The 13,915-nt window shown below is 40.8% G+C and overlaps 1 protein-coding gene across 4 annotated transcripts in view; it reads left to right on the forward strand.

The window, feature by feature from the left end:
• Positions 1-177: 177 nt before the first annotated feature.
• kcnh1b (potassium voltage-gated channel, subfamily H (eag-related), member 1b) overlaps positions 178-13,915 on the forward strand; it is a 126,308-nt gene continuing 112,570 nt past the window's right edge. For all 4 annotated transcript variants that reach the window (XM_079593079.1, XM_079593077.1, XM_079593076.1 and 1 more), the window contains exon 1: positions 178-4,225. The gene's annotated coding sequence lies outside the window, so the exon portion shown is untranslated. The remainder of the gene's footprint in view (positions 4,226-13,915) is intronic.

Genomic DNA, 13,915 nt, shown 5'->3' on the forward strand with positions numbered 1-13,915 from the left:
CCGGCGGGCTGCGGCAAACCTCAGATAAACAGAGCGACTATATTAGCGTAGGCGCGTAGTAGTAGCATAGGCGCCATCCTTCTTATGATGTAACGAGTACATCAGGATTTATGGGAAGTGTTCCCGGTTCCGGCTGACGTAATCTATGCAGCCTAAATTGAATTATATACACACACACTCACTCAATCACACTAGGGGTGGGCGATATGACGATACTAGCGTATATCGACGATGTCTCGCAATTATCGCAATGTCGATTATAACAGTCTGTTTACAGACGATAATCATCAATATCCAAAAATGAGTAGGATTAGGAATAGAAAACCGATTCTTCTTGATAGCATTTTTAAGCGCAAGACGCGAGAGAACATGTCGCGTCTCTCATATAGTACACGGACAAATACTCACAGAATTATATTCTAGTGAATTTATAGCATCAAATAAACATGAATAAACATCAGAAGAATTGTTGTTTCAACCACGGAAAGACGTCAGTAGCCTACACGCGTTTTTTCAAGTTCAAATGCCCGTAACCAGTCGGTTTTGTCTTAAACGGTTGAGAAAGTAAAACAGTAAACAGTGTGGAAATTATTAGCAACACTAACATAAGCAAAGCTAATGTTTTATGCTCGTTTAAGCTCAAACTAACAAAGTAAAACTTTTAACGTGTCAATCATTAAATTAAATTAACTGAATTGCAGGCTATAGATAAAGTGCAGCCAAACTCAACATGACTTGTGTTAACTGTATATGTCGGCAGTGACGTCTCCGGCGGGGCGTGTTGGGGGCGGGGCTTGGGTAGACGATATAATCGGATATTGCGGTATTTTTTAAGGCGATTATCGATAACATATTTTTTACATATCGCCCAGCCCTAAATCTCACACACACACACACACACTCACTCACTCACTCAATCACACACACACACACACACTCAATCTTACACACACACACACACACACAATCTCTCACACACACACACGCACACACTCACTCACTCGGGCCGATTGATTTGCGTCTAGCTTCGTATATCTTTCTGTTTTTAATCATTATTTACTATCATTCCCTGTTGTTTATACTGCTAAAATATAACTTACTCAACATCACATATTAACCTGACATCGCTAGCTTCAATCGAAATCGTTACTGGTACAACGCGCTAGTAATTCGCTAGCCTGTTAGTGTGCCATCCGTGCGCTCTTTATTTATTTATTTATTTCGCTCGAGCCTTTTACAAATCCATCAAAGCTGTGGTAAGTAGTGATCAGTCAACAAACACGGTAAGTCAAGTCTTCTCCTCTTATTGTCACTTGCACTTAATGTAACATGTATAGCATAGCTTTCTCTGTCAGCACAGGATTTATATGTGATAAATGCAGGGAGATAGTCAGGCTGACGGAGAAGATTTCAGAACTAGAGACACGCATCGAACTTTAATTGAGGATAGTGAGAGCGCAAGGGCTTTAGATACGGCTTTGGATGTGACTAGTTTAGTGAACCCTTTACACGATTCGGTTCCGGCTGAAGTAGAGCCCGTGCAGCAGGGCAACTGGGTGACGGTGAGACGCTATAGTCGCGGGACAAAACACCGCTCTTCTGTTCCGATTACCACAACAAAATGTTTTTCCCCACTCAGTGAAACACCCACTGAGAATCCGGTTGAATGTGCCCTAGTTATTGTTGATTCTATTACACGGAACCAGCCACCATAGTCACATATTTTCCGGGAGCCAGAGCGCCTGACATCAAAGCTAATTTAAAAGTCCTGGCTAATGCTAAACTTAAATTCTCTTAGATTATTATTCATGTCGGCACTAATGATATTCAAGTCTGCCAGTCGGAGATCACTAAAATGAACGTTAAAGAGGTGTGTGAACTCGCAAGTACGATGTCAGGCACTGTAATTTGCTCTGGCCCCCTTCTTGTTCGCAGGAGTGATGAGATAGTTAGCAGATTGTGTTCACTCAATGGCTGGCTGTCTAAGTGGTGACCGCAAAATAATATAGAATTCATAGACAAGTTTTTGGGGCAGACCTGACCTGTTGAAAAGAGATGGTATTCATCCCTCCTGGGACAGTGCTGCTCTTCTCTCTAGTAATATGGCATATAGTCTCATAAAGCTCAACCATGACAATCTGGGGCTCAGGTCAGGAAGCAGACAGACTGGCTAAACCGACCGTCTGCTAGCGGCCTCACGTCACCCAGGTCAGATAAATCCCATCACATAGAGACTCTTTCACCTAGATATCATCATATAGAGACTCTTTCACCTAGATATCATCACATAGAGACTCTTTCACCTAGATATCATCATATAGAGACTCTTTCACCTAGATATCATCATATAGAGACTCTTTCACCTAGATATCATCACATAGAGCCTCTTTCACCTAGATATCATCATATAGAGACTGTGTCTGTTTCCCGAATTTGGAAATACAAAAAAACGTACAAACCCATCTAAGGTTAAAAATGTAATTGATGTTCAACAAATAAAAAACAGATATAATACAGATGAGCAAATGATAAAGCTCAGGCTGCTGAATATTCGATCTCTCACTTCAAAAGCGCTAATAGTTAATGATATGATTTCAGATTATAACCTAGATGTGCTGTGTTTAACAGAAACCTGGCTAAAACCAAACAATTACATTGCTTTAAATGAGTCAACCCCACAAGATTACGGTTATAAACATGAACCTCGTGTTTGTATCGCTTTATTAGTGCTGCATTTGACACTATCGACCACAATATTATTTTAAATAGACTCGAACGTTATGTTGGCATTAGTGGATTATAGGGGTGGTTAATCTGTCTGATTTCCCGATTCGATTCGATTACGATTATTGAAGTCCCGATTCGATTACAGTCGATTTTCGATTATTAACGATTCTCGATTCTCGATTATTGATTTTCCATTTCACAACAGTAAATTCACTACAGTAAAAATCACAACAATAACAAATTATAACAAACTTCAACATATTCTGAATCTCTATTAACATAAAATACGGATGTCCACGCATCACATGTTACAGCTATCCTACCCGCTTTCTTCAGTGATTCCATGACTTCGGTTTTGGTCTTGTTGTAGAGTGTGGGGATCGCTGTGTCTGTAAAATATCTCCGAGATGGGACGTTGTATCTCGGCTCCAAAGTGTGCAACATAGCGCGAAAGCCCTGGTTCTCAACGACTGGATGCAAATCCTTGGCAATAAAAGTTGCTATTGATTATATAATGCGCTTTGCCCTTTCTGAGCCGGGTGGAAGCTTTGACAATATTGTTTCCACGCTTCAGAGTTCCGTCTTTTGCGTTCCGTCAATATTACGTTATTATCGATTTTCAAAAACAAAAAAAACAAAAAAATGTTTGTTTTTTTTGTTTTGTTTTTTGAAAATCGATTTTTGGCATTTGTGAATCGATTCAGAATCGTCCACGTCCGCATCGCGATGCATCTAAGAATCGATTTTTTTCCCCACCCCTAGTGGATTACTTACTGATTACTTACAAAGCACTAAATGGTTTAGCTCCGCAGTACTTGAGCGAGCTCTTAACGCATTATTGTCCTTCACGTCTACTGCGATCTCAAAATTCCGGCCAGTTAATAATACCTAGAATATGAAAATCGACTGCTGGCGGTAGATCCTTTTCCTATTTAGCACCAAAACTCTGGAACAGTCTTCCTACCATTGTCCGGGAAGCAGACACACTCTGTCAGTTTAAATCTAGAGTAAAAACACATCTCTTTGGCCTAGTATTCACATAACACATTATAGACTTCTATAACTCAATGTTAGGCTGCATAGATTAGGTCAGCCGGAACTGGGAACACTTCCCATAAATCCTGATGTACTCGTTACATCATAAGAAGGATGGCGCCTATGCTACTACTACGCGTCTTCGCTAATATTAGTCTCTCTGTTTATCTGAGGTTTGTCACAGTCTGCCGGATCCAGGCCGTATCCAGATCTGATGAAGGACCAGCGCCCGGACACGACGACGACGCAGTCCTGAAGTGTCCACCAGTCTCTCCCCTGTTCCTGAAGTCAGCCGGATCCCGGCCGGATCCAGATCAGATGATGGACCTGCACCTGGACCCATCCATGACGCATCCCTCATCCGCCCTGTGAAGGCCTCATCGACACGACAGCCATCGGCACTGATCCTCAACAAACCCGTCTGAATACAATCTGTATTATAAAAATCACTATATAAAAAAAGGTGACTTGACTTGACTTGACTCTCACACACACACACACACACACACACACACACACACACACACACACACACACACACACATACACACACACATACACACACATTTATCTTTATGAGGACATTCATTGACACAATGCAATCTCTAGCAGTTTACCCTAACCTTACCCATCACAACTAAGTGCCTAACCTGAACCCTTACCCTAAACCTCATTATAACCTTATCCCTAAAACCAAGTCTTGACCCTCAATTAGGCCTTTAAAGGGGTCTCAGAAAGCTAGGACCGGCCAAAATGTCCTCACTTTACCCTTTGTCCTCACTCCAATGGTCTAAAACTCAAACTGGTCCTCACAAAGATAGTTGTACAAAGTACAATCAATCTCACACACACACACAATCTCACAGACACACACACTCTCACTCATTCTCACACACACACTCTCACACACACTCACTCACTCATTCTCACACACAAAAAAAAAAATTGTACCTGAAATAATTGAAAATTAATTTGCTTTCCTAAAAATTTAAATTAACACTAACTTTATTCTCATCTGAATAATATATTATTTATTTCTGTTTAAAATAATACTACCACTAAAAAACATTTGGTTTTTCGACAGCGCCCCCTGGAATGGGATTCGAACACTTGTCCATATATAACACATGCTTGCATGTAATAATATGAAACTCGGTACACATTTAGATCTCATCGGGCTGAACAACTTTCATGCTCTAAGTTTTACGCCAGCCCAACAGGAAGTCAGCTATTATGGGTTGTTTGGAAAGGCATGCTCTGGAATTTGATATATTCCTCTTAGAGAATTAATCCGATCGCTGCCACCAAACTCGGTCAGCGTTAAGTCAAGACATTGAAATAAGTGGTAAAACGTATTATCATATATTGAAAAAGCATATATAGTTATATATATCATTGTCCCAATTGCAGCAAAACTGTTCTCAGGGGATACGTTATAGAAGCTAACTTACAAATATGCTCATCATCAAATGTACCCCTTCAATCCTCTAAAACTTCAGTGGTTAATCTGTCCTCAGCATCACCTGCACTGTCCTCACTGCCGTCTACAGCGACATCCGACCGTCCTGAAGTACATAATGTGCCAATGTGTCTCTTATTTAGCTTTTAAATATGGAAGGTGTATAAAGGGTTTTCTTTATATCGTACTATTTGTATATTGTGTATTTGTACACGTTTGTTAAATGTAAATTGACATATGGGTGGTTGACTTGACGCTACATTTTTGCGTCCATGGTGACAAATATTAATAAAAATGTATAATATTTCATTAAAATGTCTGTTGTTATATACAGTTTAATCTTCTAGAACTAATACATCTGTAATTAATGAGTATTATAATTAAAATATGTAAATATTTAGTTTTAAACATGACATTTGTCCTCTGGTGTGACTGTCCGGGGTAGCTTTGGGACAAAAACTCCAAAGTTCAGGCCTAAGGTCCGAACCCGGCTGTGCACGGTCCTTCCGGCCACTGACCGCTCCTAGTAGCACAAAGCACTTTCCCCACACACAACTACACAACCACACACACCCACACACCCCATTCAACACCAGACTAGTCTCTATTACCTACATATTCATTGTGAGTGTAGCGTTAGTATGAAGAGTGTTTTTTTAATTTTCAGAAAGAAGAGAAGGGTAGCCTATAAGAAGAGCAAAGTGTAAAGAGGAAGATCTTGAGAGGGAAAGTGATCTATGTCTCATTCAGGCCCCTGGGATACCGGACATCCAAACGTTTAATCCACATCCTCTCAACCCATAGACGATACTGGAGGGTCCAGAGTGGATTCGTTTGGAGTCCTGCAATTCTCAGGGCCTCCAGGCCATGAAGCATGAAGTGTTTGACCAAGTGTCTATGTCTTTCAATTTTGTGGACAATATTATGAGCATGCTGGTAAACTCTAACACGCAGTTCGTTCTTGGTTTGTCCTACATATTGCTTCTGACACTTGAGACAGTAGATCAAATATACACAATTGGTACAGTCATGTGAGGGGGTACGAGACAACTTGAAAATCTGGCCATTAAATCTATTCTTCACCCATCTGAGCGGAATGAAATACTTGCATTTATCAACACGGCTACTCGTAGATGGTGGGGCCAATTTGCTCTGGACCAATCTGTCGAGTAGGTTTTCATTTCGTCTGAAAGCAGCGATGGGTCTGTGATGTTGCAAGTACTTGGTGGGTGTGAGGAACTTTTGAAAATTAGATTTAATGGCCTGGTTGAGTTCAATACTGAGGCTTGAGAAATGTGTCACCAGAGGAATTATTTTGTTTTTGGTAGTCGTGTCAACTGTGGTTATAGGTTTCGGACGATCAAATGTTTTGAGTGTTTTTCTGAGAAACGTGCGAGAGTATCCCCGTTCTCTGAGAGCTGAAAAGAGTGTTTTTGTAGCAGAGAAGAAGGAAGATTGTTCAGTACAGATTCTCTTGAAGCGAAGTAGCTGTGACTTAACTATCCCTCGAAACGTGTGATTCGGGTGAAAGCTGTTTTTGTGTAACAAGGCGTGTGTGTCAGTTTCTTTAAAGTAGACTCTAAAATCCAACTTTCCAGTGGATGTGAACTTAGGTCCCTTATATGACACAACATCCAAAAAGTTGACTTCCTCTGGGTGCACAGTGAATTTGATCGTTATGGAGGCCTGGTGAGTGTTAAGATGCTCAGTGAATTTAATGAACTCTTCCATCGAGTGAGACCATACACCCCAGATATCGTCCAGAAACCTGTAGTATGCATCAGGTTTTACAACAGTGGTGTTAAGGGCCGATTCCTCCCAGTCCGCCATGAAAATGTTTGCGTATGAGGGGGCAAATTTCTTCCCCATAGCTGTCCCTTTTGTTTGCAGATAAAATTTAGAATCGAATTCAAAATCATTTTTTGTCAGGTTAATCTCTAATAGTTGTAGAATGTATTTATCTGGTCTGTGTGGATCAGGATATTTGGTCATGAATTTCTGTACGGCCTGAAGGCCTACAACGGTGTCAATGTTAGTGTACAGACTATCAATGTCGATAGTAAAGAGAAAAGCGTTGGGAGGAACGTTCAGCTTGCTGGTTTTTTCAATGAAATCGTACGTGTCCTTGAGATAACTGGGGTGTCTGGTCGATAGAGGATTTAAAAAGTGTTCGAGATACTCTGCTGTGAAATATGTCTCACTGTTACAGTCAGAAACAATGGGTCTACCTGGTGGTACTTGAAATGGTATACTCCAGCTCTTTGGTTCTTTGTGGATCTTAGGGAGTAAGTAAAATCTTCTAGCTCTTGGAGGACTATCTCCTATTAGGTATCTCTTCTGTGCACTATTGATAATTTTCTTTGAACACATTTCTTCTAGAATCTCTCTAATCTCATTTACGGTCTGAGGATATATCGGTTCCTTCAAAGGCCGATAATGTTCCCTGATGGCTAGTTGTCTCTCTCCTTCACAGACGTACTGGTCTCTGTCTAAAATGACTGCTGCATTCCCTTTATCCGCCGGCTTGATTACGATGTCCCTATTTTTCTGCAATTCTTTTAATGCTCTAACTTCTTCAATTGTGAGATTATTCTTTTCTACTAAACCCCAATTGAGACTCTTGTACGCGTAGTAATCTGCTTTAATGAGCTTCGAAATCTCCCTAGGGAGACTAGAGAGAGGAGGCGTCCAGTCTGAGGCCTGAGTGAATGGCAATTTCTTTTTCGAACTTTTCTTTCTCTCAAAATATGTTTCTAACTTTACTCTACGGTGGTATGCTTGTAAATTAGCCATTAACTCAATTTTTTGTGTTTTGGGACGTTGCGGAGTGGGAATGTAAGAGAGACCTTTAAGTAACACAGAGTTTTGGGTATCACTGAGGATCAATGAACGAGACAAGTTCACAATGAGTTTATTAGAACCTCCTATTGGGCTAGTGCTGGTGGACAGTTTAAAGCCTTCATCCAGTGCTGGAGCATGGCTCTTGCCGTCGCCGGCCTCCAGTGAATACCATCTTCACCGACATGAAAAAGCTCTGATGACAATATCGGGATAAAACTCAAGTGTTTCTTAATGTGCATATTCAAGTGCTCCATCATCCCCTGTTCTCCTACGGGCAAGACTCTGGAGAAGTTAATCAGTGGAATGAGGACCTCAGTGTCAGGTAATCTTTCTTTCGCCACTCTAACCGCTTTTTGTAATTCTCTGATTGCTGTCATTCGGTACCTCTGTTGTCTATTGTTGAGTCCGAAAGCTAAGATCAGTTTCTCAGGAACCACTCGAATGGTTGCTTTCTCCATCAAGTTCACAGCATGCTGGAATTTAGCTCCCGGGTAACTCTCTACTTGTAAGTCAGGGCAGCCCGAAGCTGGAAATCTGCAGACGTTCGAATCACCCACTATCACATATTTACTGCTAATTGTTAAATTCCAATCGGACAGTTTCTTTTTGGTATTCGCGTGTCTGTTTGGAAGACCTAGTGGGCTTTTTTGCCCCAGAACGGGTGAATTTTCCCCAAGTTCTCTATCACGCGGTGAAGGTGGTGTGTTCGCGACGACCGGTATGGGTCGAAGTCTCACTCTTTCACTGCTAGGGACTGGATGAGTGACTGCAATGGAGGCCTGGTGCTCTGCTGCTGGTTCTGTGGCTCTACTGGAGGTATCTAAACGCTCAATCTCATTTAAAAATATGGAAAGCGGTGAGGGCATTTTGCCCTGCGGTTCTGAGTGGTCGGAGAAAAGAAGCTCACTGCCCTGAGGGGACGTTGGCAACTGGTGAGGGCGAGGAGGTGAATCAGACTCACTCACTGGCGCCTGCAGACCCACTGGGGGCCCCACCGGTTGCTGCGCAGAGCCCAGACGTGTTTCTGGGACACAAGCAGCCGGGGGTGGAGTATCCAGGGGTCCGCAAGGTGACGGAGTGCAATGCAAGACCCTATGTGTCCTTTTATGAGGACGCTGTTCTAGAGGCGCGAGCTCAACAGCCTGTATGGGCTGGAGCAGTCGGTGAAGACCCACCGGGGGGGCTTCCTCTTCGAAAGACCACTCCCTCCTGATTGGAGAGGAGGTGGTCACCGTTATTGGTTCTCTCTCGAACAGATGGGGTGATGTCTGTATCTCAATGTGTCTTGTAGTAGCACTCACTAAAGGGGCTTCAGGGGTCACGATACGAGTCACTGGCGGTGGCGGCACAATTGAAGTGTGTACGGTAGCAGTGGTCACACTGGTTGTAGATATGTGTCTACCTCGTGTCACTGCTTCCGCATATGATAGTCTGTGTGTGGGCATTGTGGTCGGTGCTACTGAAGTGCCTGGCATTTCTGCCACGATCAGTGCCTGCGCCTGTTCTATCGACTCTCTCGAAATACGTGAAACATAGTTCTTCTCAGCCCAGCCGGTTGCTATCTCGAAAGCCTTAGGCCACTCAGCGTGATTGTTTTGTTTGCGAATATTCTGTACCGCTTCTTCTATCAAAGTTTCATAGTGCTCTTCAAGGATCTGCTGCGCGTTATGAGACCAATTCAGGGCGTTTCCCTCCAACATCGTATGGACTTCCTGTCCAGGGAAAGCTGGCCTGATGGTATCAATAAGGAGCTGAGTGAGTCTACGAAAGGTAACTGGTCGATTGTCGTTCACTTTTGTGGTAACTTTGTTGAGATGGTGTACCAGTTTGATGATGTCAAAGAATGATTTTATAGTGTTTCTAAGCTCCGGCTGGGCTGGGATGTACTCTTTCCTCTGTGCATTTCTATGTGTGTTGGGTCTAACCTGTGAGTTTTCTCTTTCTCTGGGGAAATAACGAACAGGTCTGTTTTTCTCTCTCTCTCCGTTTCTAGCTGTTCTCGCCCCACCTATGGAGATGTCTACATCCCTAAATCTACCTCCATGGTTCACAAAGGAGACCCTCTTATTACCCCTGTTTGAGGATGAGTGTGATGGGAAACTATATGCAGAGCTCCTTCTCTGAAAATTCTGCTGAGGTGCCGATCTATGATTGGCAAAACGTGTTTGTTGTTGAGGGGGGTGCCAGTCCTCCTCAACCACTTCTTCAAAAAATTCACGCTCTGCGTGTTCGTAAAACTGTGGATCAGTGATAGGAGCCCTGTTGTTTCGTTTACCCCTCCGTTTGTTTCTGTGATTACGTTTCCCCTCGTTTAAGTGAGTGAGTGCAAAGTCTTCAGTGGGAGGTCTGTATGGGCCTGCAACCACTGGAAAGTGATCAGATCTACCAGGAGATCGTTTTGGATCTCTGACTGGTCTAAATCTGTCTCTAGAGCGTGAACTAGAATTATGAGCAGACCTGGGTGCTCTGAAATCGAACGAGGCCCCACGTGAGCGACGACCATAGCCATGGTCATCATCACGTGTGGGTCTAACTCTCTCTCTCCCTCTTTCTCTACCCCTTTCTCCAAAGGGGGTGTTCGGTCCATTTTCATGGATGGTGTTATGATTGAGAGGTAAGTAGTTGTTTCTATATGGGGAGCTACTGGAATTAAGTCCGAGTCTCAAACGTGGAGTACTTCTCTGTCTCACACGGCCTCTAAAGACGTCCATACTAGCTCTATAAATATATAAAAAAGGTATAATAATAATAATATATATGTATATAAATTCAAAGAAAATTAAAAGAATCAAAAGAATCAAGCCTATCGCGACGTTTCGGTGGCTTCTGCACCTTCTTCAGGCAGGCTTGTATATAAAATATAATAAAAATAAAAAATCCAAAAAATTAAAAGATATAAAAACTAGGCTTATGCTATGTAATAATATATATTTATATGAAAGTCAATATGTATATACGTAATCAATGATCAATAACTGTTTTTTAGTTCTAAAATGGACGAGAGGTTTCTCTGTAGTGACACGTTCAGCTGAGTGAAGTGTGAGTGAGAGCGCGCGCGGGGCGCGCCCCCTTTTTTTTTAAAGACGTGAGTTTGAAAAAAAGAATTTTTTGAAAAGAGTGTCAATTAAGCTTTAAGTCATCAAATTAAATATTGTGCTTCAGCGAAATAATAGTGACTATGATCCTTTTGGACTGTGTAAAAATATTTTTGTAAAAAGAGTTGTAGTTTTCAAGTTATAATTTTTTAAGTGTAAGTAGACCTCTTTCTTCGCGCACATGGTAGAGCTACATTGAAATAACGTGTCACAGGATGAAAGTGTAATATAAAATCGAACCAAGGTTGCAAAATTATGAAAAAGGTACGTATGTGGACCTGAGAGTATGAGAAACACTGTTGATGTGGAGAAATATGTGTCTGTAACTTGTAAGTATGTTATTTTATTTTATTTCTATCAACCTCGTGGCGACGGCTCTCGTCGATGACGTCATCGACCCTCGTTTTTCCACTCAGATTACCTCAGAAGAGAAAAATGCTGTTTAAAAATATTTATAAGCTATTGTAATGTATGTAAATCTTTTTTAAGGATAAAAGACTTGTTTGTGTATTGTCAAATTGAGTTGAAATCGTGTTATGAGTTTTGTAAGTGATAAATAATAAACCTATACTGTTCTGAAGGTTGTTTTCATCCTGTGACAAGTTGTTTTCACAATATATTCCTCTCCAAATTAGTTTTAAATGAATTGCAGTTGCCAAATAAATGTGATGGGCAGTATAATAATCTCAAGATCCATTTTATTCCTCATTTTAATAGTGTAAATATTTTTAATTAGTAAATAGATGAATGTACAAAAATAAATATGGTGAAAGGAGATGTGTATCTGTATGAAATAATTCTAAAACCAATTGTAATCTCAATATAGCCTTTCTGGGAGTGTTTTTATTGTAGAAATAATTATTTAAGCTAACTGTATAATTTATTAAAGCTCTTTTTGGTATATATTTACGTGGAATAATTGTAATTATTACTTATATTGAGGTTTTTGTCCTTTTAAATATTTTAAATAGACCTCAAACTCATATGTATGAGTAAAATGGTGTAAATAAACCTCTAATAACACTGATTTTGTAGGTTATGAGGTGAAATAAAAATGAAATGTAATGTACATCCATCTATTTTAATCAACAAATATCTGCAACATCTAATGAACATATAGTTCAATTATAGTGACTAGTTGATTTTCAAGGTTATTTTTATTAAAATATGGACCGTATGTGATCTCTTTGTATATATTTATATGTCAAAATGAAAAGAGTATATATTTATTTATACATTATACTATAGATAGACTGTGTGGTCGTATCTTATGAACTCTTTAGTTGTATTTGTGCAGATATTTATTTGTATATGGTATTTATTTATTTGTGTGTGTATTAATTAATAATGGTAGATTCATGTGTAAATATATGTATGTATGTGTATATCCACAAATTGTGCAATGAATTCTTTTTAAATTGTGTATGTATGATTTGTATCATTGGCACATGTGATGTATATATTTTTTAATATGAAAATACACTATTAAATATGGCAATACCCTTCTCTTTCTTCTTTCTTCTGTCAAATGGACCTAATTAAATAGTGAGAAATCATGATGTCAATAGTGATGGAGTAGGTGAGATGTGAACGTGTGTCATGCAAAGGGTCAGCACAACGTCCACCAGGAGTTCAGAGACGGAGGCACTGGCTAGATAATGGGACAAAAACTCCAAAGTTCAGGCCTAAGGTCCGAACCCGGCTGTGCACGGTCCTTCCGGCCACTGACCGCTCCTAGTAGCACAAAGCACTTTCCCCACACACAACTACACAACCACACACACCCACACACCCCATTCAACACCAGACTAGTCTCTATTACCTACATATTCATTGTGAGTGTAGCGTTAGTATGAAGAGTGTTTTTTTAATTTTCAGAAAGAAGAGAAGGGTAGCCTATAAGAAGAGCAAAGTGTAAAGAGGAAGATCTTGAGAGGGAAAGTGATCTATGTCTCATTCAGGCCCCTGGGATACCGGACATCCAAACGTTTAATCCACATCCTCTCAACCCATAGACGTTCCTGGAGGGTCCAGAGTGGATTCGTTTGGAGTCCTGCAATTCTCAGGGCCTCCAGGCCATGAAGCATGAAGTGTTTGACCAAGTGTCTATGTCTTTCAATTTTGTGGACAATATTATGAGCATGCTGGTAAACTCTAACACGCAGTTCGTTCTTGGTTTGTCCTACATATTGCTTCTGACACTTGAGACAGTAGATCAAATATACACAATTGGTACAGTCATGTGAGGGGGTACGAGACAACTTGAAAATCTGGCCATTAAATCTGTTCTTCACCCATCTGAGCGGAATGAAATACTTGCATTTATCAACACGGCTACTCGTAGATGGTGGGGCCAATTTGCTCTGGACCAATCTGTCGAGTAGGTTTTCATTTCGTCTGAAAGCAGCGATGGGTCTGTGATGTTGCAAGTACTTGGTGGGTGTGAGGAACTTTTGAAAATTAGATTTAATGGCCTGGTTGAGTTCAATACTGAGGCTTGAGAAATGTGTCACCAGAGGAATTATTTTGTTTTTGGTAGTCGTGTCAACTGTGGTTATAGGTTTCGGACGATCAAATGTTTTGAGTGTTTTTCTGAGAAACGTGCGAGAGTATCCCCGTTCTCTGAGAGCTGAAAAGAGTGTTTTTGTAGCAGAGAAGAAGGAAGATTGTTCAGTACAGATTCTCTTGAAGCGAAGTAGCTGTGACTTAACTATCCCTCGAAACGTGTGATTCGGGTGAAAGCTGTTTTTGTGTAACA

The sequence above is a fragment of the Phoxinus phoxinus genome (genome assembly GCF_949152265.1).
Source record: "Phoxinus phoxinus genome assembly, chromosome: 20".
NCBI classification, from domain to species: domain Eukaryota; kingdom Metazoa; phylum Chordata; class Actinopteri; order Cypriniformes; family Leuciscidae; genus Phoxinus; species Phoxinus phoxinus.